Below are 7,454 nucleotides of genomic sequence, written 5' to 3' on the forward strand. Positions count from 1 at the left end.
AGTGTCGTCGGGAGCAACTGCTTGCACGCGTGTTACCACTCCACTGTCTCCCTGTCATTGCTTTTGCGCCATCAGTACAGATACCAACACATCTTGACCACCAAAGTCCATTTATCACAAAGCTGTCCAGTACTTTAAAAATAACCATGTTGTCCTGGTTTGCAGAAGAGGATGTCTTCCTTAATTGACACACACACCCCACCCATAAATGTAACGGACATATCGCAGGAGCTGTGCCCGGCCCGCAAAGGCTGACTCATCCAGCTGCAACGCATATAATTCACTAGCTTGTATGCGAAGCAGTGATTGTTTCAAAACATGTCCTGCCATGTCACTGATGCGTTGTGAAACAGTGCTGTTTGATGAAGTCATTTGTCTGTACAGTTTTTTTTTTTTTTTTTTTGCCTTTTCCCCCAGCGTTGTCCCCGCCATAATTGCGGCAGTAGGAAGAATTAAGTCCTCAACAGTATGGTGCTTGCCTGTTCTAGTCACTCGGTAGCTCACCATATACGACGCTTCTATCCCCTTCTTATTAACGGTATCTGTTGCTATTATACACGTCTTACTACTCAAAAGTCCTCTTTATTCTCTCAAACTCTGGCTTATTTTTCAAATTGTGATCTTTTGTTTCTAAATGTCTGAAAGAGTGAAGGTTTCCTGTCAGAGAGAAGGCTAATGTGATTGGATGTTAATTATTTGATTAGGCTACCTGTATTTAACATTATTGTTATTTCGCTGAACACTAGATGGTTTCATTTGATTTTTGGCAGTGAAAGGAGGCTACTCAGGCGAGGGTGAAAAAACCTCACCCAAATGGACAGCCCCGTTGGAAAATATAAATGGACTGTTTGAAAATGTGAAGAAAAATATTTGTATTTTTAATGTGAATCACATTTCTATTTGGGGTACCCCAGTTTGGGAATACCTGCTGGGGAGCAAAACCTTTCCTCATATCCAGTCACACAACTTGTCATTAAATCACTGTTAATCCTAATGCAGTGTCATAACATTTTCTCTTTTTTTTTAAAGCATCCTAATGGCTGGGATTCTACCGTTTGGTGCTATGTTCATTGAGCTCTTCTTCATCTTCAGTGTGAGTAGAAGCTTGTTCTATTCTAGCCTGTTCTATTCTAGCCTGTTCTATTCTAGCCTGTTCTATTCTAGCCTGTTCTATTCTAGCCTGTTCTATTCTAGCCTGTTGAAATAGGAGTGTAGAGGGGAACTGTCGTAGGTGAAGTCCATCAAAAATGGATCTTGTTTATTACAAGTTACAACAGACACCACTAGGGGTCCCAACGGACTTTAGTATTAACACCTGTGAGTATTCATTTTGTTCCGATTGTTTTATTGTTTTTTTTAATTTTGTAAAAAAAAATGAGGCTTATTTTAACAATGGATAAAGCTTTTGTATAAATTTTGAATTGTACATGTTACATTGTTACACGTGAGGATATACCATGCCATTCTAAATAATTTAATAAAACAACCAACTTTAGAATGTAGTTTTTATGTACGGCAAATTGAGCTACTTCAGATGTCACATGGCCTTGACACATTACCCACTATCTGCGGTGGTGGCATTTTGCTTCACTCTGATTGGTCAAGAGAGTAGAGCAAAAAAAATACATTATTTTAAACTTCTTGAGGCATTTCGACTAGCTGATATTATTTGAAAAGCCACAACTGTTCTGTAAACACCAAACCAAAAAAGAAGTGACAGCCAGCTGCTACAGATTCTGTTATATTACTGGTCTCTGTTTTGAGACCACATTGTCTCGTCTTTTCTCTGTGTCGGATGCTTTGCGTTGTGGCTAAGAATAGCCCTTAGCCGTGGTATATTGGCCATATACCACACCTCCTCATGCCTTATTGCTTAATCGAAACCTGGGCTTCCTACTTTCCTTGAAAAATATCCTCAACTTTGTCGCACTCGTCAGAACTTCCTTAATTCGCCGGTAGGGAAGAAGTTGTGAGCTCACTATTAGTAAGGATACCAGGGAAGTTGGAACAACATTATTCTAATTGGTCTATTTTAGACCTGTTTTGGGTTAGTGATCATTTGTACAGTTGTCTCTATTTGTCCTCAGTAGGGATTTTTATTCTTCACCCTTCTGAATGTCTAAAACAGCCCAGTATTGGTCTGGCCCATGTCTCTGCCGCGCGCCCGGCCGGAGTCTGGCCCATGTCTTGCTTCGCGCGCTCCGGCACAGAGTCTTAGCCTATGTTCCTGCCGCCCGGCCGGAGTCTGGCCCATGTCTCTGCTGCATGCTGCACCAGTCTAATAGGTGTTGTCTGACTGTGAATCCTCCATCTGCAGGCCATCTGGGAGAACCAGTTCTACTACCTGTTTGGTTTCCTCTTCCCTGGTGTTCATCATCCTGGTGGTGTCCTGCTCCCAGATTAGTATCGTCATGGTCTACTTCCAGCTCTGCGCAGAGGTGAGACGGTGCCCTGCTGTTTGGCTGCTGTGTGTGTGTATATGGGGCGTTGCATAGTGAAAGCATTGAGTGTGGAACTGAAGTTCTGAGATATTCAGTTCTTAACCACAGTAGTTCAGTAGAACTTGATAGAGACGGGGAGGTATGATTGAGTTGTGACGTCACATACATGCCCAACTGTGTGGTCTGTCTCCTGCAGGACTACCGCTGGTGGTGGAGGACCTTCCTGGTATCAGGGGGCTCGGCCTTCTACGCCCTTGTTTACGCTGTCTTCTACTTTGTCAACAAGGTAACCATCGAAGCGTTTTGAGATCAACTTCTGAATGAGTTTGTTTTAGCTGCTTAGATTGGCTGGTAGCTGCTTAGATTGGCTGGTAGCTGCTTAGATTGGCTGGTAGAAGTAAGTTAGATTGGCTGGTAGCTGCTTAGATTGGCTGGCTTATTGGCTGGTAGCTCTAACTAACAAAGTTGACGTTGTGTTTCTCTCTTCCAGCTGGACATCGTGGAGTTTATTCCTTCCCTGTTGTACTTTGGCTACACGGCTCTCATGGTCCTGTCCTTCTGGCTCCTTACAGGGACAATCGGCTTTTACGCAGCGTACACGTTCATACGGAAGATCTATGCTGCCGTCAAAAAATCGACTTTGTTGGTTTCTGCTGTTTTTTTGTTTTTTTGTCACATTATTTTTCATTTTTTCTACTTTTTTCTTTATGTCCAGCAATCACTGGCTTGCGTGTGTGTGGACACATGGACGTGAGGTGGTGTTTGTGGAACAGGGCCCCTCCCTGCCACCCAATAGGCATGGAGAGATGACAGTAAGATGGCGCGCAGCCTGCAAACTCAACGATCTTTCCTCCCTGTGATTGGATGTCCAGAGACACAGAGATTTCCTATTGACAGTCAATGTTTTCTACAGTGTTTCACCTTGTACACAACATGGGCCAAAGCATGTCAAATGAAACAGTCTCTGTACGTTTTACTGTCTGCTTTTGAGCAAGCCTGGGTTCCACAGGACGACTCAAGTGCATTGGTTCAGAATTGAACTTTATTGTTTTAAAATCAGTAAGCTATTTTAGTCGTAACTTCTTTCACACACACTCTCTCTGTAAAGTTAGTTTATTTATCTTTATGCCAGATACGTTTATGATCAGAGGTCACAGTTGTAACGTCGTAAGTATTATTATTTTTTTGTCTGAAAATATGCTGGGGAAATGGAAGTCTAACATTGGAACAGGCATGGATATTGAAATTTTCAGATTTTTTTGGACCATTTCAGCCACAACTAAAATCATTCTAAATTTGACTCTGAAAAACAATTGTCTCTCACATTTAAGGTAACATATTGTCTAAAATGTATCTTTTTTAAAGCGACCGGATTTCAATGTGGGAGAAGCATAAATTTAATTTTCTCTTTAAATATTACTTGCAGGGAAGCCACTTTGGCTTAAGACTGTTGAAATATGAACTGTTATGGAACGAAAGTAAATTTTGATGAAAAGTAGTATTCCTTCAAATCACCTATATAATTTCTGGGCTTTAACCTCGGAGAAACTGTTTAAAATGGTTGTACACATTGCAGTACTAGGTGATGTCATCAGCTCCAGGGTCCCACTGAACTGTTTTTTTTTTGTTTTTTGTTTTTTTAAGTATGACTGTTTGGTTTCATAAAGGTCATGTTAAATGTTTTGAGTTTAGTGTCAGAATAGCAGTGTCTCACTAACTATCGTTGTCGGTTGTCCCTGAGCATCAATGTCTTCTAGGAATACCTTAAACATGATTCTGTCATTGAGCATCTAAGTGGAGTACAGTTATTCCCCATCAACCACGAGCCAAGTCGGTGCTGTGTAAGATCGACAATGTGGTTTAGATTGTCGATAGGTTCAAGAAGGTACTACATGTCAACCTGTTGTATTCATGGGCAGATCCTTCACTGGGTTTACTCTCTGTTACCCAGCTAGAATTCCTCACCAGTGGTTCTCGTCTTGTAGATGGAGTTCCTCTTGATTGTGGAGTCTGAAATGCAGAAGATCCTGTAAACTATAACATGGGACCTACACAACTGAATGAAAGTGGGGTGAATGAGATTCAGAATATTCCAGACCTTTTCTATCATGGGCATATTTTTACCATTTACTTTATTCTATGGGCCAGTTCCTCAAACCCAGATTAAGCCCGGTCCTGGATTAAACATAATTCTCTATGGAGAATTACCATTTAAAGGTCATTTTGAGTCCAGGAATAGGTTTAATTTAGGTCCAGGAAACTGGGTCTTGTATGTTTGAGAGCTGAGCTTTCAGGAATGCAGCCTTTTAGGTCAATGTTATTACCCGACAGTTTCCCTTGACGAAGAGCATAGCAACCAAGCAGAGGACAGTCCGGTGGTGGTCTTGCCCAGCAGGTGGTGGTGGGATAGAGCTGCACTGGAAGAGAGGGGATTACTCCATTCACCATGTAGTGTTTCACTGAATGAATCATACTTCTCCACTCAGTCTCTCACATTCACCTCCACAGTCAGTATTGCATCGGTCTTTTTCTTCCCTCTGTAAAGCCTTGTTCACACTGTAGGCCTTAATTCTCAAAAATCAGTTTTTTCAACAACAACTTGCTGTTCGGACAACAAAACAGCAAGTTACAAATGACCAAATTAGGTGTGTGTGTTCAGACAGCAGTCATTGCTGACACGGCTACGCTAGTTGTCATAGTAACGACGGGTCTTTGGTGTCGTCTGATTGGTGGTGGTGCTTCCCATCACTTGGAAGTTATGGCCAACAACCTAAGGTGATGATAAACAATGTGTCTCATGGAAGTTTCACAGTTGCTTAGAATGTTAAATCATAGTGTAAAAACACTTTTAAAGCCTCAAAGGACAAGATGGTCCAACTTTCAAAACAAATCCTTTTTGGTTAACCAAGGCAGTCAACGAGCTAGCTAGGTAGCTGTTTAGCTTTTTAGAACATTCACTAATTTGTTTTGTAAACAACCTAGTTAGTTACCACATGTTCTTGTCAAACTGTCAACAAGAGTAGCTAGCAAGCAACAAGATATGACAAATAACAGTCTTAAAAATTGAGGGCACATGAAAAAGCCATGGCTGGGAAGATGGCTTGAAATATCAGATTCCATGTACTTTTTGGCTGTTTTAGACTGCAGGGAAAAAAAAACAGATTTGAATTGGATATGCAAATCAATTGTATTTGAGTCACTTCAAACAGCCAGTGTGAACCGGGCTTTAGTGTCGAAGTGTTCCTGAGCTGCCAGCTCTCACTGCTCTCTGATTCAGAGACGGACAGACTTCCTCCCCTGGGCCCAACAAACAGATTTCTGGAGAGATTTCCTGCAGATGTACATTTGACTGACCGGAGCCGTTGTATGTATGCGTGTGAATGAGTGTTGACTGTGTAAATACAACACGTTGTATTGCTGAGGTTTGCTGTAGTGGGGACTCTTGACTATATAAATATCATGTCATTGTTTTAGCCAAAAGCATGATTTTTAAGAACCTGTTTCGTGTCCCCTTTTCTTTACAGAATGCCCAGTGATATAATTTATGAAACTAATAAAGTACTGATGCGACGTTGGAATTTGAATGCGTCTCTTTAAACTAGGCTATTAATTTATGACAAAAATGTTTGATCGGCAGGGATTGTGTGTAATTTTCATATAGAAAAGCCAAAGTAATGCTTTCTGAAGTTCCGTCGTCCTGTTCGCTCTGTCAATTTATATTTATATATATAATAATTAATAAAACGCAACAATTTTGACTGATTTACAGTTCATATAAGGAAATCAGTCGTTTTAATTACATTCACTAGGCACTAATCTATTGACTTCACATGAATGGGAATATAGATATGCTTCTGTTGGTGGCAGATACGTAAAACAAAAAGGTAGGGGGCGTGGATCAGAAAACCAGTCGGTATCTGGTGTGACCACCATTTGCCTCATGCAGCGCGAGTGACATGTCCCTCGCATAGAGTTGATCAGGCTGTTAATTGTGACCTGTGGAATGTTGCCCCACTCCTCTTCCAATGGCTGGGAAAGTTGCTGGATGTTGGCTGGAACTGGAACAACCTCAGCTATACAAAGGAGTTGATTGTTGACTTCAGGAAGTAGAGGAGGGAACATGCCCTGATCCACGGGACGGCAGTAGAGAGAGTCAGCCGTTTTTAAGTTCCTTTGCGTCCAATTCACAAAGGACTTATAACATGGACTTATAACACCACCACTCTTGTCAAGAGGGCGCAACAGCGTTTCTACTTCCTAAAGGCGACTGAAGAAATTCAGTCCTCAAATACTACCACTGCCCCATCTCCAGTGTCCTGACCAGTTGCATCACGGCTGGCTACGGAAATGGCTACATCCACGACAGCAAGGCCCTCCAGCAGGTGGTGAAGATGACCCAGTAGCATCACTGGGACCGTGCTCCAACCCACCCAAGACATCTACTGGAAACGGTGCCTGAAGAAGGCACGCAGCATCATCAAGGCCTTTACACAAACCTCAGCCACGAGCTGTTCGTCTTATCGTCGGGTAGATGCTATCGGAGCATGAGGTCTGATACCAACGGGCTCAGAGACAGTTTCTGTCTACAAGCCATCAGACTGCTGGAACAATTGAACTGACCACCTGCACTGACTCACTCTCTCTCACACATACACACACACACTCTGCTACCAGACTCTTTATTATGATTGCTAAATACTGCAACATTTAAACATTTTCCCTCCATACCCAAAACATGTGTAAATATTAGACTATAAATTGTACATACCTGTATTATAATTAAGCTAAAAACGTTTATTCTATTCTACTGAAACATTTACTTTATGTTCATATTCTTATCTTTCATTATTTATTATTATTGTTGTTGCAAGGGAGCATTTTATTAGACGGTGTATCCCAAACGACTAATTAAACCTGAGGGGTATGGATCAGATTACACATGGTCCTCTTCTGTATGTTGTGGGTCTTGAGGGGTAGGGATCAGATTACACATGGTCCTCTTCTGTATGTTGT

At 41.7% G+C, this 7,454-nt stretch overlaps 1 pseudogene; it reads left to right on the forward strand.

Moving 5' to 3' along the window:
• The first annotated feature begins 456 nt into the window (after positions 1–456).
• Positions 457–6,844, forward strand: LOC135532247 (transmembrane 9 superfamily member 4-like; annotated as a pseudogene).
• Positions 6,845–7,454: the final 610 nt, after the last annotated feature.

The sequence above is a fragment of the Oncorhynchus masou genome, unplaced genomic scaffold (assembly GCF_036934945.1).
Source record: "Oncorhynchus masou masou isolate Uvic2021 unplaced genomic scaffold, UVic_Omas_1.1 unplaced_scaffold_1787, whole genome shotgun sequence".
Classification (NCBI taxonomy): Eukaryota; Metazoa; Chordata; class Actinopteri; order Salmoniformes; family Salmonidae; genus Oncorhynchus; species Oncorhynchus masou.